The following is a 26,650-nucleotide window of genomic DNA, read 5'->3' on the forward strand; positions in this document are numbered from 1 at the left end:
GCCGTACGCCTCATTTTTGTCTCGCACCTTCTTCTAAAAGTTACTTTAAGCTTGTTAAAGGCACATCTACCTCCAGGTCATGTCAGGAATCAAAACTTCCTCAGGTTTCCGTGTGGATTGCACCACTCATTTTAATGGCTAAAGCTGCTATGGTTCACATCGGAGGTGCTATGTTGTTGGCACTCTTGAAAGATGGATAAAGGGGTGAATTTCACAAAACCTGTCAAGAACAGGTCAAATATGAGAAATAAGAATTCCATTTGGCTATTTTTAAGATTTCCTGCATTTGACATTATTCTTCATAATGTCAATCATGCAAATCGTTGAAAGTAATGAAAAAGTTTGCCGCTGATGTTGCTAAAGTAAAAGTCTGAACACATTACAGTAATGAACATGTGGAATGGAAAAGTTATTAAGTGCCGTAAACATAATGCCACAATACCAAAAACCAAATGGTTGCAAAAATAATACCAAATTATGCATATTTGAATGAAAGTGGAATTTTGTGTTACACTTGGTGGTCACAACAAATTAAGATTTTCAATAATTTACAAATGTCCTAAAGGAATTTCACAGAATAATAGTGTTTATCTATTTGTTTATCATGAAGTGCATAATAAGCCTCTGTAAAAATGGGTGTGGCCATTTGTAAATTTGAAGGGCCTTATGGGCTACTTTTAGCCATACAAAATCTCCTTTTGCTTCTTGATATTGCAAATTGGTGTGTCTTATCATATTATATAAATTTAGCATCTTAGTTATTAACACACCGGTTTGTAGTGGAAACAGTTTTACCGTTTAATGCAAGTTGTAATTCAAGGGATAACGTTTGTAATAAATACTAATACTTACTTCAGAGATTGTACAAATCATTTTCATATTTAAAAATGTAGATAGGCCTACTGCTGTCAAGAAGGATTTCAACTGCACCATAAAAGTATCCATACGCTTCATACTCACCATTAAAAGTCCTCTAATAAGCTTATATTAGGAACAGACAAAAAATTTAACATAAAATCTTCCGTTACGCTCTATCAGTTCAAACTGTTTCACCCGCGAACTTTGTTGTTTACATTCTGCGCTGAGCCATATAAGGTAAAAAAAGGAGGAGTTTAAAATGCGCATCAACTTAAGTATTGCATGTGGAAATTAAATATTCAAAAACTATCATTAGAACTCGCCTTCCTTCAAACTCTATATGATTGGCATATGGAAAAAGTTCGGGTTAAAAAGTTTACCCTGTGGGTGATCGGTTGTGACTGGAGCACGCGCACGGCTTGACTGCAGGATTGCGATTAAACTGAGGGGTCTCTCTCTCTCTCTCTCTCCTCTCTCTCTCTCTCTCTCTCTCTCTCTCTCTCCAGGTTTAACAGGGAGGTTTAGCTCGATCTCGGAGTGAATCGGGCAGCAGATGCCATCACCTGTCGCGAGGCTGCACACTGCGAGAGCGCGCACGCAAAGGCTGTATCTCCTCAAGCTATAATTCAGATAGCTATGCTGACAGATTTAACCTGCACTATGTTTTCCTGTTTTTATTACATTTTTCTTCTCTTCTCATCACCTTCGAGGGTGTTTCACACTTTCCTGCGGTTTCACTGATACATTCTCTGGTAAGCACAGTTTACTGTTTCAGATTTTTATTTTTATTTTATTTTTATTTTAGTCAACATTTCATCCAGGGATCTTGTTGTAGCCTAATATTTGTAAGAATATTTTTAATTGCTTTAGGCTGTTTTCGTTGATACACTGATCGTATGGTACGTTTGCGCAAAATAAGATGTAAAAAAATTCTTAAGAATCCCCAATAATGCATGTGATTTGTTAAGTTATTAAGTTTTAAATGTCATCCCAGATGAATAGCATAATATGCATTTTAGTTTTTTTTACGCAGTTTAACAAAAGTGTCAATTTCTAAACAAACATTAATAAATAATGTCTCTATATAATGTAATCAATCAAAGAAAGACCGGGGCACATCGTGTCTTATCACTGTCTTTGACGACTTTCAAGCTGATTTTCATCAAGATGAGAGCAGATAGTTTGAAAGAAAATGCTTGTTTTTAGTAAATAAATCGAGATTCTCAACGCTCCTTCAGCTCCAGTGCGTTTTTTCTGCGGGTAAATGCTGTGAATTGCATGAAAGCAGCAGTGAAGTCCGTAAATATAAAACATTGTTATGGCCAAAATATAATGTAATAAAACAAACCAGTATACAATGTATACATATGTGACAAGGTGCCCCAAACTTTGTCTCTTTTCTTGAGAACACAGTTCAAAACTTATGGTTAGCACATAGATACATTATTTAATTGCATATCATTGTAATTTCAGTGGTTTGAAAAACTATTATATTGGTTTGGAGTTGAGAATTTACATAACCTATATTTACATTCACATAATATTTTAGTTTAAGGTTAATCATGAAATCAAATGAGTTCTCTCTTAGATTATGAATCTGACAGTCTGTTTTGGCTCAGCTGTGCTCAGATTGATAGAAAATGCATTGTGAAGATTGATCACTGGACAATGTATATATATATATATAAATATATATTAATATATATATATATATATATATATATATATATATATAAACTTAAAAAAAGGCATTTTCTATAATGCATTTGTTGCCATAGTTAACTGTGTGTGCCTCTTTAGTTGAAAAGCTTGAAAAAAGTTATTTTGTTCAGTAGATGTCAAGTAGGCTATAGTGTTTTTAAACCATGCTTTTTATATAGTTTTTTAATGCATGAACGTGCTGTGCCACTATGCAACACTGAGGAGAGACATACAACAGGAGACAGAAAGCGACAGAGAGATATGCATGTGTGCGTTGTGTCAGTTCAGTCTCCTTGTGTGGGTTTTGGCACTGATCTTTATAGCTGAGGTGTGATCATCTGCAACTGATTCGGGCTCTCTGATCTCTTACTGTAAAACAAGCCATCTCAAGCACATTAAATGAACACAAGCCATATTCTCTCCCTCTGAAAAACCACATACCTGCATAAAGAGAAATATGTACCTTTCCACTGAGCTGTTTTGGATTCATTACTGCTTTATATTCTCTGGGTCACTCATCTTACCTCTACACTAATTTCTGACCGTTTTTATCTTTCTGTCCATTCCAGTTCCAGAATGGAGTCAATAAACCAATCTGGGTTGGTGGGGACAATCCCAGGGGATTATAACTCCACCTTTGGAATGGGATTTTCAGGAAGTCCAGTTGGGAATTACACTGGCAATGTTTCCGATCAAAGCATGCCGTTTCAAGGGAGCAGCACGATGATTACTGCGGTCATATCATTCACCGTGTTCATCGTTGGACTCACTGGCAACACTCTGGCTATCTACGTAGTTTTGCGTTATGCTAAAATGAAAACAGTTACAAACATCTACATTTTAAACTTGGCCGTGGCCGATGAGCTGTATATTTTGGGGCCTTCCGTTCCTTACGACGCAAAACGTACTGTCCTACTGGCCGTTTGGCTCATTCCTGTGTCGCGTTGTTATGACAGCTGACTCATTAAATCAATTCACAAGCATCTTCTGTTTGACAGTGATGAGTATTGATCGCTATTTAGCAGTGGTGCATCCTATCCGCTCCACTAAGTGGCGCCGACCACGAGTAGCTAAAGCAGTTAGTGCAGCGGTGTGGGCGTTTTCCTTCATCGTTGTTCTCCCCGTGGTGATATTCTCTGACGTTCAGGACACGTTTAACTCATGCAACATGAGTTGGCCGGAGCCACGAGACATTTGGTCGACGGCATTCATACTTTACACTGCGACGCTCGGATTCTTTGGCCCCCTGCTGGTCATCTGCATGTGTTACCTGCTCATCGTAGTCAAGGTGAAGTCGTCCGGTGCGCGGGCGGGATTTACGAAACGCAGACGCTCCGAGCGAAAGGTGACCCGCATGGTGGTGGTGATCGTGGTGGTGTTCGTCCTCTGCTGGCTGCCGTTCTACATCATCAACATCGTAAACCTAGTCTTCATACTCCCGGAGAACAGCGTGATGGCCGGGGTGTATTTTTTTGCCGTTATCCTGTCGTATGCAAACAGCTGTGCCAATCCACTACTCTATGGGGTTCTTGTCCGACAACTTCAAGCAGAGTTTCCGTAAGGTGCTGTGCGTGCGCAAGACAAACGGCGTGGAGGATGGCGATCCCAGTGTGCCGCGGACGGAGAAAACGACGACCCAAGAAACCTTCCTGGCACCTCGGAACAATGATTTTAATGGACACGCACAGGGCAGCCAGGTACAGTCACTCTGAAAGCACATTTCACATATTTGACATGTGTTGAATGTTTATTTTTGGGCTGTTAATAGATAAAAAGATACAAATTTTAATTGTGATCAATTGCGTCCAATTCTGTGCGATTAACCGCACACTTAACGTGAAATTAAACATACCATTTATGCATTGTCAGCTTGCTTGAACTACACTTGAAACTTGATAAGGTTTAAATGGTACTTCTAAATGCGATGTATGCACAGAACTTTACGTTTCTTTTAAAATAGAAATTTTACTAATACATTAATACATTTTAAATACATTATTTTGATGCATTGATGTTGCAAGTCCTAGTTTATATCACTAAAGCGTCATATTTTTAGTCTTGGGGATGTTTACGCGACAACGTTTTCAATTAAATACCGAAAACTTTTTATGCATTTTTGTAGTTAATTTACACAACAACAGCATTGTGTGCTTCTGTAAACTTCTGAATATGGGTTTCAAGTGCGCGTGCATATTACGTGTTCAGTGTTTTTAAAACCAAAACAGCAAAACAGAATTTGTATTCACCACTGTGTAGAAGAATGCTTCCATAAACGCATAGTGTTTATTTACAAAGTGACATGACAACTACTTGCCTGGCATGCATAATGCAGCATATATAGTCATTTTTGTTGATCTGTTTGAAAGTTGACCATTTTAACACATTGTCATATGCATGCGAAACTTAAAAAAAATGCTAAGTAAAAACTTTTCCGTTCTGTCGCTGTGTAAACATACCTTTTGTCATTCTGTTCTTTGCATTGTCTGATATGTTGAATGTTTTAGATCATAAAAGCTCAGTAACACTTAAAATAAGGTTCCATTTGCTACATTAACTAACAATTAAAACTAATTCTGAACCATTAATTTATATTAGCTAACATTTATTAATTCATTATTAAAATCCAAAGTTGTGTACATTAATACTATTTAGCTGACCTGCATGAAATAATGAAAACATGAAATAAAGGAGAAGATTTGCTTATTGTAAGTTAATGCATTAACTCATGCTAATGTGACCTTATTGTAAAGTGTTGCTGAATGTTCTGAATTTGTTTAAGGCATAGTTCACCCCCCCACCCGCCAAAAAAATACAATTATAATAATGAAAATCTCACCTGACTGATTTTCTTTTGTGGAAAAAAATAGATGTTTAGCCGAGTTTTCACATCATGCTCTCTTCTAACAATCAATGAATATGAACAAAAAGGACAACCAGAACAATTCAGGATACTTAAAAAATTTAAGATCTACATTTAAAAGTCTATCTTAACATTTTGAATATCATGACGTTATGTTTTATGTTCCACTGAAGGGTTTGGAGCAACATGAGGGTGACAGAAATGTTACTTTTTGTTAAACTATTCCTCTAAACTGTTTTGTAGAAGAAGAAAAACAAAGGTTACAGCTAGGGCCAGTTAGGGCCAGTTGAACTCTCTGTAGATTACACACATGCTGAGAATTTTACGTTCGATACAGCTGCCCCAAAGAGACAATCTCAGTGAAATTGATTTACTAAGCAGCAAATTGAGTGAGAGAGAGAAAGATTGTGTTTGTGTGTCTTCCTGTCCATCAGTCCTAACCCCCTTAGTGCCCTTAGGGACAAACACAACTCATATGTTCCCAATAAACATTCCCAGTGTCCATGTATATTAGCATCTGTGTGTGTACGTGAGTGAAAAAATGAAAGAAGAAAGAGAAAAAGAGCTGAGCAATAGTATGACCAAAATATTACACCATTGATTCATTTTAAATCAGTTTTTGTTATGAATACATTACATACCCATTTTCACCAGTTTTATTTGATCATATTGTTAGCCCTAGTAGAAGAGATGATGAAATGTATTTCTCTGTGTTATGGTTCATTTTGACCAATTGGACCATAAGGGAGTGTATGTATGTGTGTGTGTAGAAATGTGAGTGTATTATAAGAGTGTCCTTCCGGGAGTGAGATCAGACGATGCCATAGTTCATTCAGTGGGGAAATCAGAGCCATGTTGCTCTAGAGACTGAATCAGGTCTGTATGACTGAAGAATTCCTCGTCTTTGATGGATATTATAGCATCTGATGTAGGATCAAGGGGAAAAGCCAGTCTCTTTAAGCCAATACTGCATCCGCAGAGTTGATATCAGCTCTAATGTCTCTCTGTGGCAGACTGGCTTTCCCTGCTTTGATTGATACTCAGTCTGATTGCTGGAGACACAAAACACACATTCGCTCTCTCTCTTTTAGCCATTTTCTCCGGCAGTGTAGCACTGCTGGAACCGGAGGCCAATTTGGCTCCATTCTGCATGTTTACAGAGCAAAATAAATAAATATATAGCCTAGAAATGGCTCTTTAAACCTGCTGGTCTTGAACCGAGAAACCAATCATCACCACAAGTTTTCAGACCAAATTACTCTGGCACAAAACAAACAGTAGATCACTCTCATTAATTACATAAAGTACACACTGGAAGCATTACATAGATTCAGCTAATGGACAGCTTGTGCCAATTTTTCTTACACTACACAGCTACTTTGCCCACTTTATTTTCCTTGTTTGTGTGAAAAAAAAAAAACTTTATTTAATACATCATAAATCGAATATATCTAATAAATATAAATATATTAAATTCAATTAGGTTCACAGATCCCGCTTCCGAGCACCATCTCCAGTATCATTCAAGAGTTATAGTTAAATAGTCTCTCTCTCTCGGTTTTGAGGAGTACCAGCAGGGAATCTCAGGGGCTGAATTAAAACCACATTGTGCACCAGAAAGAACACGTTATTCAACAGGAAGAAAGAAGGAACAGGAAGAAAGAAAGATATGAAAATGTTGGGAAATAGAAGGGAAGAATGTTGTGCTTATTAGACTTCTGTTTTTACGAATGCAATTTAAAGGGACAGTTCACCTAAAAATGTAATTCCGTCATTGTTCACTCACCACAATGTTGTTCCAAAACCTGTATGCTGCTATTTTCTCAGTGGAACACAAACAGAGAGATGCTGAAAAAACTGGGTCTGAAATAACTAATGGCAGGGTTTTCATTATCGCATCATTATTTTCCTAAACTTCAGAACAGCATCTTTGACGCACACACAGCAGTGCAGAGGTGCCACTGTCTGTCCTGTTCTGTGTTTCTGCAGGATCTGCAGTTACAGTCTTGCATGAGCGCGTCTGAGAAGCCTCAGCCTGCAAGACCCCAGATCATTGGCCAGTCCACTCTCTAAACGCTGTTTCTCCCTGTCTGTCCTTTCCATCTTTATTTCGTCTCCTTTCCTGTGCTCTCTTGTCTTATCGTCTCTCTGTTCATCCCTTCAATATGTCTGTCTGTCCGCCTGTCTCTTCTTCTGACTTTTTGTGGAAGGTGTGGCCTGAGCCTCAAGCCACGCCCCTGAATGTGCCAGTGACTCCGCCCTCCCACGCAGCAGAGCTCAGCCTCCACCCGGTGCCCGCTGTCTCCACGCCCAGCTCCAGCCGTGACCTGTGACCCCGGGGGGTCGTGAGGGCCCATCCGAACAATGCCAGGATACTTTATTTTGGGTGGAGGGTCCAGTGTGTTCTGGAAACACAGGGTCTTCATGCACATGGAAACCTGGAAATGTCATGAATTTCAAAGCGGTCTGGAAAATTCTGTGTTGAATTTAAATGCTTTAAAATATTTAATCAGTTAAGAATTACTATTTGTGAATTTGTAAAACACTATTAAAAACCTTGAGTCTGAGGCCACCAGTGAAAATCTGTTTCGTGTTTTTAGAATTTAATAAAATCGCTTTTAAAGTTTCTGTTTTTTGATTATGTGCATAATCATTGACTTTCTCAAGCATGACTTAAAAAGGAATAATGCAGGGTCTGAAATCTTATAAATGTGATTTTACATTTATTTGTTTTGAAAAATGTTTCAATCCAAATACCTTCTTTTTACTCTCTGGTTTAAATTACATTTTGAATCCCAGATTTTCAACGTGGTCTCAGACTTTTGGGCCCAACTTTTAAAGAGTTTTAAGAAAGGATGAAAAAGAAACGAGAGGGATTTAGAAGAGAGACAGGACTTCAGATGCAAATGAAGGGGACTGAAGGAGATGATGAATGTTGGAATATTGCTTTTCACACACACAAACACACAGGCTTTAAAACAGAAACATTTTTCCTGCATTAAACACGAAGTAACCTTTTCTCTTTTTCATCTACAATCAAATGATTAATGTGAAGTGTACAAAAAAGAAACACACACACACACAGAATATGTATTAAATGTACCTGCTACAGCTGATTGCGAAAAACTCTGTGTATCCCAGTGTCCTTCACAACCACAGTCTAATATGTTGTTTTTCTTCAGGAGTTCAGCAATCAAAAAGTGCAGCACAACTCCAAGAAGTTTGATGTAATACTTGGAAACTCATTCGAATACGACCGGCACCCAGTTATTATTAATATTCCCTTTTAAACAGATCAAACACTATTCCAACTACAAGATAAAACCAAATCAGCAGGGTTATCAGTGCTAACTAAAGTAAAACCGTAAAAATCTTGTTTTCTTGAAATATTTTAATGTTATTGCAATGGGAAAATTTCTCATTTTCATTTAATTTGAGTTGAAGTACTTATATATATAACTAAACAGAAGCAAAACTTAAAGTTAATAACGTAACTATATAGACATTTTTTAAATAGTGGTAGAGCATTGCATTAGCAGCTCAAAAGGCTGTGGGTTCGATTCCAAGGGAACCGATAAATGCATACATTTTTTAATTTATACCAGTGATCCTAAAGGTTTTCAGAGAGAGATGCGTGTAAAACACAGTAAATGATTCTGTTGTACTCCTTTCCAAATGAATGCTAGGACTGCAGAGCCAAATTTGGTTGCAGTATGTAGGTCAAAGTTTTTAATTGACAAGAACATCTGTAAGGCAAACCAGTTGTTTTTTAGATATATTTTTCCAGAGGTCAGCGACTCAAATCGTTTATGGGTGGACGTATGAAGTGAATGGACAGAGCGCAGCCGTTGACCCTCGACACACTGGGCAGAAACTTCCCTTTCTTCATCTGGGGACCTGCACTGACAGGTATAACCAGAAGTGAAAGATTGCTTCTGGACGTCAGGATCCCAGCCAGCTGAACTTTTGGACATGTCAGAGGGGATGGGAATCTGTGGAAACTGGGATTTTAAAGTACTTTAGGGTGTGGTGTTCAATGGTTGTCGAGTATGAGGGTCAAGATAGCGTTTCCTGATCCGTATCGACATGTTTAAACTGTCCTCTGCTCTCTGCCAAATGTAGCAAAGTGCCTTTTCTTGTCCCAGATCAGACGTTTGAGAATGCGAGGCATCAGTGGAGGCCTTAGAGACACAACCTGTTGTTTGCTTTCTTTGTTGCTCGGCTTCTTCCCTCGTCGTTTACTGGTGAGGGTTATTTCCGTTCATCTGCTTCGTTGTTAAGTGTGATGTATTCATATGGTTTATATTTAAGAACGCTTTTTGACATAATGTCACTTGTGTAATGATATTGTAAAGTGTAATGGAAACCGCACCAACAAACATTATCATCGCCTTTCTTAAGTCATTTCTATTGATGTTTGATGTACAAATGGTCTCATTTCCCGAAAAACAAAAAAGACAAATTGGTGTGGGATGGATGAACCCATCCAGTGTGGTCGCAGTCACCCTTCTGTACCATTGGTGGAAGTTTCTAGAAATGGCTTCCATTCCTTAGCTACAAAGATCTTCCTTGTGCGATTTAAGTGTTCTGCGTGTCGGCATGTGTATTTAGCGGTTCATAAAAGCTATAAAGAATGTGCATTGCTTTGTTAATGCTAAACGTGCCTCTGATATTAACTTGGATGACACTCATAATTCAGCAGGCATATTTCAGGCCTGTCCATGTCAGTCAGCAAGCTTAAGATTCTTCTATTAAACCCAAAGACTTGTTTGATTCTGGACTTGTTAGGAACTGTGAATGACGTATTAACAAATCACTCTGTGCTGAAGAGATGCTGAGCAAATGTCCTGTTCTGCAGTGTTGCTGGTATTAATGTTACTTTTTAATGATTACTCACTTTTTATTATTCATTTGTTTCGCGATCCTTATCAGGAACCTGTGTAAGAAAATGTTTCGAAAAAAAAAAAAAGATTTAATTGGAGATATTTAAATACACAGTTTCCTGAAAGAGACCCTTCAGTCTCGTTAATACTTAATATCAGAAATCTATATTAATGACATATTGCTGACATTAAGAGTGCGCTTGAATAGCTGATGCCATTATTACTTATGAAATCAATTAAGTGAGAATCAGAATATTTAAGCTGTACATATACTATGTCTTTGTCTAAATAAAAAAGTGTATTCATTAGCCATTTACTCTTGGTTTTTCTTTCAAATCTGAGTTGGATTCAGGTACCATTGCAGACTTTTGAGTTTTGTCAGACATTGTTTCTGCTACTCAAGTATTTGAACAAAATGCATTTTTAATTAGCAATAACCAGACCAGACTTGAATTGCAATACCTTTAAGTAGGTTTGTAATATCTTGAGAGAGTCTGTTTGCGTTTTCCATTCATCTCAATGACAGTTGCTTGGCTTGCGCAGGACCACCTCGAAGCATGCAATTTAAAATCTGCACTATTGCCCAAGACGACATAACCTTTTGAGCCTTTAAATGTCAGGTGATATATCAATCTTTATATACACTCCTAAACCTTCATGAACGAAAGTACATACACATCTGCTGCGAGAGAAAACAAAAAGTCAATCACATGACCAGTCTTTGAATTTTTGCTGGTTATTATTGGGTCCTTTACACTTCTCACCAATTTTAATTAGTAGTTGCTAAGACATGTACATATTTAATAAATGACCAGAATCCAAAGGCCAATGGTGTTGTACAGGCCCCAATGCAAAAACCATTAATTCGTTAACCTGATTTTAGGACTGAAGCTCTGAAAATGTAATTTACTGTAAATGGGTAGCTGCTACAGGTCGATGCTATTTGCAGTGTATAATTGTGGTACATGCTTTATACATGGGAGACAATCAGCATACTGTTCACATTTAGTGTATGATAGTATGCTAATGCCTTCAAATGGTTTGCTCTCCGGAGTGAGAACTTTTAAAAAATGAAGGGTGTAGGGGACCTTCTGCGTCATCATCGCCATCATCATGGAAAGAATCTGTGCAAAGGATCATGGGAAGCGAAGTGCCAAGCCAAAAAAGGATACAAGTACCGTAAAAGTCATTGATATGTTTCTGAAGGTGTAAACTTTTACACCTGCCAATCTTGTCATTTATTTGGACGCTCAGAGCCATATTAGGAGAAAAGGAAGTAGAAACTAAGCTTAAACTTAAATTGCATAGCCTATATGTCTCTTTGTGCCATATTTGAATATGCAGAAAGTAAAATTGCAGTTTTTGTAATGCAAGTAATAGCATGCAGCTCTTATGTTTGTGTGCAAACCAGTAAATCACTGTTGCATTTTGCTGCATCAAGCCAAATTTAGTCCTATTACCAGGGGCATCATAAAGGACTAATTAAAACAGTTCAATGTTTTAAATGAAAACTGTCTCCTGGTCTTGTTTGTGTGTATGAACTGCTTTTGCTTCGGCTGTAATGTCTCATCCTGAGACTTCAGTTTCCCATCTTTTCTCACTCTGCCTCCATTTGCTCCTCTGTTCCAGCTCAGTCAGGTTTTCAATTCCTGCTTTACATTCCCTCGTTCCACGTTCACCCGCCCAGGGAGGATAAAAACACTCTTTGTGTCTTCGTTTTCAATCCACTTTCACATTGTCATCTCAGACAGAGCTGAACTCTCTCTGCAACAACACACTTATCTGAGAAGTCATTTTGTGTCAAATAGCAGAGGCTCCGTGGATGCTGGAGGATTCTCACAGACTTCAAATCATGAATATAGCAGAAGTAAACAAAGATGCAGAGTAATAAAGCATCCTTCTCATCAGACAGGCTTATCTTTTTCCAGCTTGACAGCAACAAATCTTAGGTTTAGATCCGACAGGCAATAACACAAAAAAGCAAGCCCGCCAAAAACTAATTAACCAGATACGGTTTAGGGCATGGAATTAGGAAAAGACAAATACTTTAGCATCAGGGCAAACACGATCAAGAGCCCAGTGTATCTCAGAAACAGCAAATAACATAAATTCAGTGTGGATCCCTGTTCAAAAAAGTTAAACACTTTTCTATTCTTAAAATGACTGATAGATAATACAAGATGCAAATAATGTAATCACATACTCAGTGCCTATGGTGGTTAAAAACAATAACAAATTCTGAGTAACTCTGTTAAAACCTTATAAACGTGGCATTTAAAATAACATTTAAGTGAACATACCTCAACACTTGGTACTAAAAATGCCAAATACTGACAACAGTATAAACAAAACAGGTAGCAAAAAACACATGCTGGGAAAACAAGTATCACATTTCCTTCGTATCATGCCATTTTACTCAAATATTACACGGTTTTAGTACAAGGCTGTTATTGTAAAGGAGAAAACCTAATTTATATGCAGATTTGTATCAAATGTAAAGGTACAAAACAGCTGAATCAAGATAGAGAGCTTCGACTGATATAAAGATTCAGATGATTTCCACAGATGTCTGGCAGTAACTTCGAGACATTCTTTAAACACTTGGGTCTTGAGCAATATCTGGACATTTCCTTGCTGCTCTGAGGAGGAACATTCAGCAGTGTCTAGTGAGAAACTTCAACTTCTGGCACGAGGAGGAGGACTGCAACACCCCGGAGAACCTAGAGGTGATGCATTAATGTTAGTGGGATGTTCCTTGTACCAGTGGACGGCGTGTTGACATGATTTATAACCATGAGATCTTTCTGCTAGATTTTTTTGGCTTTGACTGAAAATCTCAGGGAACTTACACAACCGCTTTGCACACAAATTTCAGGGGAGCCTACAAAGAGTAAGGATTTCCAATGTTTGAGATAAGCCAGCGAAAGCTTAGTGATATCCGGCTTTCTTTGGAATAAATGAAGGCCGTTCTCACCATTTCTCCTGCTCTAATAAGTCCCTGCTCTGACAACAAAGACTGATACAAACAAAGACCGATAATGCCTTGTTCGCTCCTGTTCTGACTGCTTTTGATGAATATCCTCCTGCATGGGAAACTGGAACTACTTTTAGCTAAACAAGTCACCTTTAATAAACCTGAAGTGCCTCTGCAAGGTCTTTTTTTTTTTTTTTTTTACTCCTTTCACTTTGTGAACTTTCGTTCTGAAGGTCAAGGCACCAGAATCCAGACTTGGGGGAAATTTGAGAATTTATGAAGCTGCCAAACTGGAACCCAACAAGAGCAACCTTGAAAACCTCATTAAAAAGCTGCCGCTGCTTCTTTCTAATGCAGAGTTTCCTGTCTGTTCGAGCGTGAAGCTGATTTGATTGCTACTCATTCTGCACACTGCCGACAGACTCTTTCTGCCAATGCATCGTTTGACGCTGGACGATCATTACTGCTGACTGGGAACACCTTCACATTTATACTCAATACGAATCCTTAATAGTGAAAACACTCACTTTTGAAATTCCTTTGTGTTTTGTTTGACATCAACACTGTACAGTTTGTCCCTCTCAGTAGCAAAAACTAAATTTGCTATGGTTGTACAAGGAACCCCAGGAACATAATTTGAAACAACTGGGACTCAATCTTTTGCAAGACACTGTTTGCTTAATCGAAGCTAACCCAAGCAGACACACATTCACTCTTCAGCAACAAATATACTGTACATCATTGCCAACAGAAACTTGAAAAACATGGAGACACGGGTGGCTGAGTTTGATTTTGGATGGGGTTTTTGTCCATGGATGAGTGTAGAGCTGGACTAACTGTTCTTATGAGGTTTTTATGAGCTACAGAACTGGAAAAATGTGGCTGTTTTATGGTGCTTATGTTTTCTTGCAAAATGTGTTTTCATTGCATATCATTCAATATGTGTCAATATGTACCCCAATCCAAAAGATACAAAAATTATGGCATATCATCAAAACTCAGTAACAAACACTGACAAATCTAGGAAATTAGCAAATTTAGCTATTACAATTTACATATAAATAGAAACATAATATTTAGAATCTATACAGAAATCAATAATAAATACATGAATAAATCACACTGACGATGATGAAAGCAGTCGTTCAGCAAAGACCCCTAACTGTGTGACCTTTTCAGTGGCTCCCCTTTCCTCTGATCCTGGACCAGCATCTGAACCGAATCCTGATCTAAACCACCGTTAGATAAAGCCTACACCTGATCGGAAACGCAACAGGACAGTATAGTTTCAGAGTACCCTGTCAGACTGAGTTCTGGGATGCGGGAGATTCAATACACTCAAAAAAATGAAATCTGGGTGTTGTTCGATAAAAATAAATAGATTATTTTGAAACAAATAAAATTTATCCGTTTAAGGGGTGTACACAATTATTTTAAATCAGTCTGAATTAAATCCATACAACCTTAAAAGAGCTCAATTCATTTGTGTCGAAACGATTTGATTTGAGTCAAACTACTACTTTCGCGCATGCGCAGATGACAGGAAATCCACGTGACCTCGTCAGTTGCCGCGGGCGCCATTAACGTGGTGGAGTCCATGGTGGAATGCTGTAGAATTGGTAAGTTCAAAAATCCTTTATCATCTTTGTCTGCATTGTGCTGATAGAAAGTTAAAATATTTAAATCAGTCAGAATTCAACATTAAGCGGATATTTCACCGCTTATTTGAATATTTGAACTACTCTTAGTCACATGTTCATACTAAATCGATATAAACGCCTGCATGTAATTGCATAATTTAACATTAATGCGGTAATCACTTAGTTCTAACTTCTGTTGCAAGCGTTATTTTACTAGACTGTTTCAGTTAACGTGTTCGGGCAACTGTTGTTGGGCGTGCTGTAGATGCTTCTGTACAAGTAAAGACGAGAACACTGCGAATGTCAATGTAAATACTATATATGCTTGATGTAAATCAACAAGCAGCCAGGCGGTGTGGAATACAGTATAGAGCACATGCGCACTAGGCCTGTGTCATTTGACTATGATCGCACAGGATTAGGGTGCACCCGTTTTAATTTCGCCATGATACTGTGACCGTAAGTGATTCCCTCACTCCTGTTACATGTTCAAATTCGTAATCTTTTATAGTTATGATCTTAAACGTGAAATACTGTAAACTTATCACTGTGTTTTATAATAGCTACTGCACATTATTGTATTACGTTTTATTATTGTTACAGTTGCTGTATAATTAAATGAGCATGATTTAAAGACAAATTGATATTTGTTTGTATGAAATATAATGATCGAAACTTGCCTTCCGGACAGCATTCACATTTTATATTGATTTCAGTTATGAGGCTTATTGCACAGGAAAATGCGACATAAATCTTCGGTTTTCTCGTTAGAGAAGGATGGTCCGTTTTCTGCAGAACTGTTTGTGTAGCGACACTAAACATTTGGAAATAATAACACAATCATATTTTAATTGAATGCCCTACATCTTATGCTATATATATATATATATATATATATATAATTTTTTTTTTACAGGTTTTTACAAGAGCTCATTAAACAGCTTCCTATGCTTGGGTTGTAGTCTACTTTTTCACGTGGTAAGTTGTATTAAGGAATATTCTTAAATGGGTTTAGAAAAATGGCTCATTATTACTGTAATAAAATAAAGGAAAGTTTAAAGTGTTTTATTAGTGTGTGCTTGGAAATAACTAATGTTTTGATAACCAACATAGAAATGGATAATGTAATTTTCTGATTCCATACAATTGATAGTTATTTTACTAGATTGTTTCAGTTATAAAATTAGCCATTTCATTCAGGCGACTGCTGCTGAGCAATCTGTAGGGGATTTCTGTTCAGGTAAAGATGAGAACACTGCAAATTTATGTAAAAATTATTTTTATATATTTTAATTTTATTTTACAGTTTTTACAAGAGCAATAAACAGCATTACATGCTTGGGTAAACTTTTTCATGTGGTAAGTTGTATTAGTGATGTTCTTAAAGGGTTAGTTCAGCCAAAAATTCTGTCATTAATTACTCACCCTCATGTTGTTTCAAACCCGTAAGACTTTCGTTCATCTTTGGAACACAAATGAAGATCTTTTGAAAGATTTCTGTCCTTTCATGAACAGCGACACAACTGAGACATTGAAGCTTTAATAAGTTTGATGTTCGAAAGTCTGATGAACAGATTTAATTTAGGCTTTTACTTGCATACAAACATTGATCAGCAAAAATTAACAGAAGGTCAACTGAACCTGCTTGATGCCCAAAAACAGAAGATCAAACTGCTGCGTAATGATAATGAACCTCATTGGTTCTCGCATGTCAAACAAACATGCTTAAGCTTCCGTTCACCACAACTGATGTGTGAGTTGATGATTGTTTAAAAACTAAATTAAATCTGTTCATAACATAAAGCAAGTCTTCAGAAAAATTGAACTAAATGCTCAATTCATATGGATTCGTTTTATGATCTCTTTATGAACTTTTTGAAGTATCAAAGTCTCAGTTGCATAGCTGTTTATGGAGGGACAGAAAACTTTCAGAATTCATAAAAAAAAAAAAATCTTCATTTGTGATCCAAAGATGAACGAATGTCTTCCAGCATGACACGAGGGTGATTAATTAATGATATAATTTGTATTATTGGGTGAACTTTCAAACAGATTGTATGTACTATTATACTTAGTTATTGATGTGCTATGGTCAAATAATCAATGTTTTTGTGCCTTTTTTTACAGAAAAACAGCATATACATGGAAAGAGAATGCATCCTCAAAGCAGTGTGTGTATACTTAAAGGAGGACGATGTACAGATGTTCTAGGAGTACAATGTAAGCAAAAGCTTTTCTCTTCTTCACTTTCATGTTTACGTTATGTTTTGTACACTTGTTACAGGTTTCATATGTTTACTAGGGGTGCAACGGTTCTCTGTAAAAAATCAAACCGTACTTGCACCGTGGTCCACCTCGAATCATGATGCATCTGTTTCAGTTAGGAATGCACCGATCATGATTTTTCATGGCCGATTCCGATACCGATTTATTTTACAAGCAAACTGGCCAATACCGATTTCCGATTTTTTTCAAAGTCTTTTAAGCAACAAACAAGAAAGAAGGAAAGTGTGCATAAACAAGATATTTGGTATTTAATAGGCCAAACTTGCTTTGGGCTATTGAAAACAATAACCGTAACCATCTGAAATTAACAGCAGTAACTGTACAGTAAGAAGCCTACATTCAATACCAACACAGATGATACAGACATCAGCATTTAGCTTTTGTTTTTGATTTGGGTTGAAACTACATAGAACTGGCCTTAAATAAAAGATTAACTGTAACCATGTGAAATTAAAAGCAATAACTGCATAGTTCTACAATCCAAACAACACATTCAATAAGAAGTTTCTTAATCAGCATTCAGTATTTTAGTTTTTTAATTTACCAGTGAGACTAAATAAAAGTATGCTATATAAATACATTTTCCAAAATGTTAAAATCAAATAATGAAACACTTTTTTTCAGTGTGCTACAGCAGGTGGTTTTTAAATCAAATTAAGTCTATGTAATTTTAAGGTAAAATAAAAATAATCATCCTAATGCAGAACTGACGTTTATTTCTGGTTTTTCAAACGTGTATGCAAGCTCTAATAAGAAATATATATATAAAAAAAACACATTTCAGTTTTGTCACAGTTTAGTGCGTTTCATTTCTCATCCAACATGTGAGAAGTTGATCTGAACATCTCTTCACGGTCTACTCGTGTTCAGGGCGTGGACCGGTACAGTATACGCTCGCGCAGCTTCAATGCGCTCAGGAAAGAAACTCTTATTTGTGCGCCATTACAACAACTGCTGATCGCTTCCTGCTATCTGTTCCTCAGACATGAAACTCTGCATTTCCAGTGCTGAACGGCTGCCTGTGTCCTGCACACAGATTTCGAAATACTCTTCCACACAAATGACATAGCGAACGATTAAAATGTAGGCTGTGCTACTTCCGAAAAAATCGTCCGGAAAGACCAAAAATTTATGGCCGGTCAACCGGTGCATCCCTAGTTTCAGTTGATGGCTGTGCATTCTAATCAAAAAGCGTGGACCAAACAGTCACTTATTTTACAGTAGTCCTATTTTCCTTGAACATAGCACATACTGAACCATACCGTGATACGAACCGAACCGTGAGCATTTTGAACTGTTGCACCTCTAATGTTTACTGTCACTAATAAATATTGTTGTTTTACATGTGAAACACATTTTATTTGTCTTGCACAGGATTGCGACTGGGTGAATGCTAAAGAAGCCATAGAGCAGATTGTAATGGGGATCTACATCGTCCGATCCAAAGGACACCAACCAGGAGATAAACCTGTGGACGTTGGCATTGTGATTGAAGGGACTGAGGTTCTCTGCTCTTTGAAGAACGTAGCTGTAGCAGTTGCCATGCTGTTTGGACTTACTTACGCCTTGAACCTCAGCTACCCACGAGAACGCAAAGCTACATTTGAGGTCATGTTTAACTTGGATAGACAAAAACTTTCACCAAAGGTTCAAGCCTTCAAAAACAAGATGCTGGTGTAAGTTACCTTATGTGTGTATCCTCAAAAGACTAAATCTCGACTTCAGAAGGTATTAGCTGTGAATATACATTGAAATATCAATATTGTTCATCTTGGATGATTTTCATTTTTATTTTTTTCAACTGAAAATTTGCCTTGAAATAAGAATAAAAAGAAACTTGTGACATTCACTTTGAGAACATTTATTTGTGCATTAAATTACATTTTGATAGACATGTCAATAATTAAACATTTGTTTGAAGTAAAAAAAGTTTAAGTGATTAACTATTTCTATTTAAGTGATTAAGATTAATTGGCTCAACAAGATTAAATAGTTTACAGAAATTCCGAAATAATGACTAAAATGAAAATGGTTTGATCTTGATGGTTCAAAATGAATTTTGCTCTTGGGTTCCATTTGCCTAAATTAAGTTGAGACAACACCATTCAAATGTGTGGAAATAGGTGTCATAATTATATTAAGTTAGACCAACGATTTATTTTTTTGAGTGTATAAGCTCCTCAGACCAGACACGTAAACATCCAGAAAGAAAGCAGTGTATATGTTTATCTGAGTGGGTGTCTACACCTGTCTCACACTGTGATCTTTAATAATGCTCTGATATTTGAAAAGGTGCAAGCTAAAGCGAGATTCACGTCCCTCCCTAGCCGCCCGCCCACAGAAGCTAAAGAGATTGTAATTATATTAGGCGGAAAGAATGAGTGGGATGTAGAGAAAGAAAATGTAATTGTTGCTCCACTATTTGACACTCTTTCCATGATGACTTTATACATACCAACTTATGGTCTGCATCCTGCCCCATTTTGCATGTAGTAAAGTGTGCAAGGTGTAGATCAAGCCTACAGTACTTTGACTTAACATTTTAGCAAAGGAAGAGGCCGCTATAGGGCCCCTGGGGAATCAGGGGCCCCCATCTGAAACTAGCGAAACATATTTGCAGCATTGAGCAATGTAGCCATTCACAGGCATAACTGAGACCAGAAGAGATTATGTTATGCTCTGAACGCTGACTAAAAAGCTTGCGAATCCTCTCATTATAACAAAGTGTAGATATGACGCATATAACAGATTCATTGTGAAGTGCAGGGAGTTTTTTAACGGGATGAGATTGTTTGACCGCTTTTAGTGATTATATGAGGGGGCACTCTTTGCATCAATTCTAGGCTGTATGTTACCGAATGTCTCAGAAAAGAAATGTTCACCTCAGTAATGAAGGTATTGTGGTTCAGGTCATAATTTTCATAATGACTTGTTTGAGTGCTTTTACAGTTCGAACCGCCGTGCACTCGTATAAATGCACACATTCTATGACTTGCTTGATAATAGATTATATTTGCATTTATTTCTCGATAAACCCTACAATATGCCTTCAGAACACTTGGAATATGGAACAAGTTGCATAGAATATTTTTTTTGTTTGTTTGTTTTTAAAAATGATTGAAGAAGGTTACAATTTATTAAATGGACAAATGCAAAAAATAAGTGATCGCATCTTTTTTGATCCGAAAATTAAATAAAAATAAGGAATCCTGCTTTAGAACAGTGTCAGTTTAAATCATTATTTACTGGTTGTTAAGGGATAAGTAAACTATGGGAGCAAACGAGCAAAATTAGGGTTTGGTGTAAAAGAGCACATGATTCTTGTGTTGGGGCCCCATACCCCAAATCATTAAGTTTACCCCTGCAGATATGAATAATATTAATATGACCAGCTCTCTAAAACATGTAAACAGCACAAATACTGTACCTATATGAATGACCTTGTGTTGTAAGTAGGTTTTGTTCTCCTCTCCTTGTAATTTTGATGTATCTCTTCAGAGCACACACACCCTGGTCTCCTCCACATGACCTGCGATTCGTTCTCACGCAGGGTCAGTGCGACTCTGGTATCACAATGAGCCAAAGAAAATAACAGAACGAACAGTTCTGAGCATTTCATCTTGTGCTGGTTGGTGTTCTCAAACAGAATGATAATTAAGAGTTCAACAGCCAAAAAAATGACATTTTGCAACTCTTCAGTCATATTTACAGCTCATTCAAGGATTCATTTTCATTTTTCTTTATTTAGTAAAACACCAAAGGAGCTGTTAGGAAGAATGGTTGATCAATGTCATAATGTACGACTTCAGAAGAATTGGTAAAGACATTGCACGATACAAATGGATTGTTTAAATCAATTGTGTTGTATTTTATGGAGCCTGACAGTATGAATTACCCAAGATCTAAACGTGTGCAAGAAAGTCATAAAGATATAAAGTATCATGCATGGTGACAAAAATGTATTCTCTTAAAGTCTAAAATGACCTGATGATGTTCAGAAGCCATACACAGATAATACAACATTATACTTCAATCAGTTTCATTTATTATTGAACTGAATTAAATCAACATTGCATTGACTAGAGCTAAATAATGACACTATTCATTTAATTCCATGATTGATTCTGCTGTTTTCCTGTTTTATTTCATTGTGAAGCTGTTTTGAAGCAATCTGTAGCCTATTGCATAAAGGACTATAGAAATAAAGGTGACTTGACTAATAAATCTTATTACAATCCCTTGCATTGTCCCATGCCCTCATATAGAGGTTATAGTTTATTTACATTGATTTATTTTGAAAAGTGTTAGGTTTTCTAGAAAGCATGCATTGATTCATTTCAAAATAGCTTTTTAGGAAATGCAATTAAGACCTTCCCTCATCCTTCAGGCTCTCACCATGTTTCCCCTCATTTTTGTCTCTCCACTTCTCATCGGTAAAGACATTACAGCATTTGGATTGGATTTCCTGAGGTAGATTAGAAGCAGACACAGCAAGAGCCCATCCTGAATGCTTGGATTTCTGGGTAATGGATGGAAATTAGTGATGCCATCGGTTAAACAAACATTTAAATGCAAAACACACACTCACGCAAGCTACTGCAGATGCACACTTTATCTTTGGCAGTATGTTGGTTCTTGCACAGATTTCCTATTTAATTTAATTTACTTAATAACTTTATTTCATTGTTCGCTTTATTCCATGTCTTCCAATCTATACTTTAGATTTGACTGAGGAATTGATTGAAACTTAAATTAATATTGATAATTTTGCTTCAAATTGAGAATAAATTCAGTCAAATTTTTTGGGAAAATAAAACTGTAGGTCACTTTTGCAATACTTTCATGGACTTTTGGTTATTTTGAAGCTTGACTGCTCCAGTCCACATGCACTTTTATTATTTTTAGTAGAGTTGTCAAGATATTCTTAGAAAGTTTCAGGTTCATAAATGTGTCTAAATGCATGAACGAATCCATGTTTAACACTGCAGGGTCCTTGGGTTGATCCTGAGGCTACTTTTTATTTTCTGTTGCATCAATAATCCAATATACTCTAAAAATAGTTCTTACAGTACCTTAACGTGACTGTTCTGTCTTTGAAAAAGGTGAATGCGTCTGTACGCTATCTATTATTATTCAAACACACTCCTCATAAGAGAAACACAAGCACTCGAACGCACTTAAGGGGAGAGCTGAGTGAGATGTACCATTACACACCCCACATTTGTGCACCTCTCACATTCGGTTCTTTGTAGCACACACACTGACAACTGCTGAATAGATGATGCATGAATAAAGGCAGACAGAGAAAGGAGAATAACATATAGACAGGGAGCGAGTAAAGTAAGGGAGCTCCTGAGACAGAAAAGGAGAAAAGATATCCTTCCATTCCCTGAACATCAAGACAGACGTCTGGCTGTGAGAGAGAAACTTATCATGACAGGGTGACGATGATGAAAATCACTGTAATAGCAGGAGAGGTTTAGAACAACCATATACTATATGCTTTTGTAGCATTTTTTTTATTACTACAAACGGTTGTAATTTAGCTTTTCATTATCATTTCCCACCCTCTTTTCGACCCTTAAAATTAAAGAGGTGTTACTTCCAAAAATAAGAATTCTCTCATCATTCACTCATCATCAGGCTTGTGCACTATTCAGTCATATGATGTGTATAGTTGCTTGTATTCGATTAAAAAATAGAAGCCAAATTGTTCCTTTGAAGCCAGGAATGAATGATGATGAAGGTGTTTGGAAAGTTTTAATCTTGTATTTGTGATTGTGCTCAATAGAGTGCATTAGTGCCTATCCACTTTATCAGTGGTACCTGTTTCCAGAAGCATTTTTTCCCATTCATTTTTACCATAAGTAAAAAAAGAAAAGAAAAAAATCTTAACTGAAGTGTTATAAGCCATGAACCAAGTGAACTAGCTACAAGGTGAATCACACATTCAAACTTTTATTTGAACCAAAAAAAAAAAAAAGTATTTGAAAATGAAAAGTATTGAAAAGTATTTTAATATCTTTAATGAGGGAACACACTACCATCCCATGAACCACTTCAAAAGACACAATCAAAAATTATCAATAAATATTCAGTTCAATTCAAAAGTTCAATTCAAAGTTTATTTGTATAGCCCTTTTTACAATACAAATCACTGCAAAGCAACTTTACAGAAAGTTATTTTTCTACAATATTTAGTAGTAGTTTATGAGTGGTGACAGGAATTTTCAGAAAAATTATTACAAGACATATTCAGCCAGATGATGAACACCATTAACAGCATTATTATATGATGCGATCACTCTTGTAGCAATATTTGTTAGTTCTGTATGCTGTTTCAAGGTTAGCATCATCTGAGGTCCTCTGAGGGGTCAGCATCATCTCTTCATAGGTGTTCTTGCTTGTGTAAATCCTAGTTACCATGGGATGTAACAAATAGAGACATAATTAGCATAGCTGCTATTCCAACCAAGTAAAATTAATTAGTTTAACCCAAGCTAAAGAATAATAATGTGCATTTGATCAGATACTACTGCCGTCACAAACTATGAGATGCATTATTTGAATGCTTGGCAAAAGAGATGTTTTTAATCTAGATTTAAAGAGAGAGTCTGACTGAACCCCGAACATTATCAGGAAGTCTATTCCATTATTGACAACCACCAAGAAGTGCATTACAATAGTCCAGTCTAGAGGTCATGAATTCATGAACTAGCATTTCTGCATCAGAAACAGATAACATATTTCGTAGCTTGGCAATGTTTCTAAGATGGAAGAATGCAGTTTTGGTAACATGGGAAATATGGTTTTCAAAAGACAAATTGCTGTCTAATATAACACCCAGATATTTGACTGTAGAGGAAGTGACAGTACATCAGTCTAGTTGCAAACTGTAGTCTACAAGATTCAGTGTACTGTTTTTTGGTTCAATAAGTAATGTCTCTGTCTTATCCAAATTTAATAGGAGAAAATTATTGGTCATCCAATCTTTTAAATTTATAACACACTATGTTAGCTTAGATAATCTAGAAGTTTCATCTGGTCTCGTTGAGATACAGTATATAGCATCATAAGCATAACAGTGGAAGCTAATTCCATATTTTCTAATAATATTACCAAGGGGAAACATGTATATTGAAAATAGCAGAGGACCTAGGACGGATCCTTGTGGCACTTCATATTTTACTGATGATAAATGAGATGACTCCCCATTTAAATAAACAAAATGGTAGCAATCAGACATGTAGGATCTAAACCATCTTAGAGCCTGCCCTTGAATACGTGTATAGTTTTGTAATCGAGCTATGAGTATGAAATATAAAACTATTCATTTAAAGCAGTTGATTGTATATATAGAAACAATAAAATTAAAATTTATTTCAAAATATGCTTGCATACACTTTAATATTTAAGAGTTTTGAGAGCATGGGCAGACCTACTCTCTGATTGGAGGAATTTTCTGTATAGCATCATGGGTAGTGTAGTTTTTCACAAAACTGTTATTGTTACAAATCCATTTCCCTATGGAGAAAATTAATGGCATTTTTAATTCTGGAACCCCACTGTTGCCCTCTATTAAAGAGCGGCACCTCTGCATACGCTACTGTTGTTATGTGAACAGTCATGTTGTGATAAAGTATATTACACTTGTTTGAAAAGAGCAAGATATAATTTTCCAGGATTTTTAAGGATAAGTGAGTGTGTTGGTTTGGATGAAGTTTGATCATATTTCAGAGATATGGTCATTAAGGACAGAGTGCATGCTCTAGTTAAAAACACGCTCTTGTTATTCCGTATGACTCTATCTCTGTCTGCACCTGCAATCTTAACCTTGATTAGTCCTGTTAAACACTGGTGAGTGTTTGTCTATGCCACGGTTTTGTCTCTCATCCTCTTCATTATGAGCTCAGCATCCTCAGGTTTCGCTCTAATTAAGATGTTATTTCTTCAGCGCTTCCCGCATTCAGACCACAGACAGGAGGATGTTTATTCAGACGCTCTTCACTTTTTAAAATCTCTCCATTATGATGAAGGGATACTCCAAATTGTCTGTGCATATCTGATAAAGCCAGAGCGGCCCGAGTCACTGGATCCCTCCAGTCACAATAACTGCGGCCGTGACTGCAGTCCCGCTTTAATCACATTGACATTTTCTGGTAAATATTGTACGGTGGGTAAATGTTTATGCAGTGAGTGCCTTCAGTATATTTTGTTGCAAAAGTATTCAGTTTGAAAAAAGTCTTTGAAATGTTATGTTTACAGATGCTACATCAATAACCCATCTGGCACAGATATATTGGTCACACTTTATTTTGATAATCCACTTTATACATTCTAAGTATCTTGCAACTACATGTCAACTAAGTCTCATTAATTTAAAACTAAGTGCATGTCTACTAACTCTCAGAGTAGACTGTTAAGTTAGGTTTAGGGTTAGTAGAACAAGTTGACATATAGGGCCTACTTGCAAAGTTTCTCATAGTAAGAATGTTGCATGGTGTGGACCCATCAAAATAAAGTGTTAGAAGATATTAAGCGGCACATAGTCGAAAAGTTACTTACTGTTAGAAGAATGTCTAAAGTGGACTATCAAAATAAAGTGTTACCGATATTTTATTGCCCCCTTGAGCACTGATGGCAAGATTGGTTAACATTTTCACATGCAAAAATGGATGTCAGTTGTTGGTGGTTTGCTGTCAGTTTTAATGCACTGAATCAATCTTCACTAACAGTTTCTAGCTTTGCATTACATTTGGACGGATTCACAAACCAAACGAATGTTAAATCTGTTAAAATTAGACTGAAATTGTCAGTTATATTTACCCTACATTTTACTATTTTTCATTATATTTCAGACTATTCTGATTCTTCAAGAACATTTTACCAAAGTGAATCATATTTCATTTACAAAAGCACCCACTCATAGTCCCTGGTAGTGTTTAAAGCCTTGAGTCTTCTTTGATATGTATGAATGAACCGTGTACATGGATACCGTGAAATTATTCTTCAGAATGTGAATTTGCTGCAACTGGTGGCCAGCAGTTTTCTGATCATTCCACAGATGTTCAAGTGGATTCAAGTCTGATTGAATTACGTCCTTTTGTTGAGCCATTCCTCTGTAGTTTTCTTCAGTGCTTGTGGGTAAATAGATTGGCATTCAAAAATAGTCTCTGTCCCAATCTACCCCCATCTTAGAAGTTTGCCTTTTTTGTCTCTGCACTTTTTTCATTCCTTCTAAAATCATTTCCCATTTTGAGTCTCATATCGAGTCTCATTTTCTGCTCTGATGTGACCACAGTTTGTGTTCCTCTAATGACTTTCTGTATGCTGTGTGTGTTTGTAAGTGATTTTGGCTTCTATTTTATTCTGTAAAACACTGAAACAGAGTGGGCACACGTTTAAATGGATAGTTCACCCAAAAATGAAAATTTGATGGTTATCTCCT

General features: G+C 36.7%; 1 pseudogene; it reads left to right on the forward strand.

The window, feature by feature from the left end:
• The first annotated feature begins 1,575 nt into the window (after positions 1–1,575).
• Positions 1,576–9,856, forward strand: LOC113097627 (somatostatin receptor type 5-like; annotated as a pseudogene).
• Positions 9,857–26,650: the final 16,794 nt, after the last annotated feature.

Source organism: Carassius auratus, unplaced genomic scaffold (genome assembly GCF_003368295.1).
Source record: "Carassius auratus strain Wakin unplaced genomic scaffold, ASM336829v1 scaf_tig00216334, whole genome shotgun sequence".
Taxonomy (NCBI): domain Eukaryota; kingdom Metazoa; phylum Chordata; class Actinopteri; order Cypriniformes; family Cyprinidae; genus Carassius; species Carassius auratus.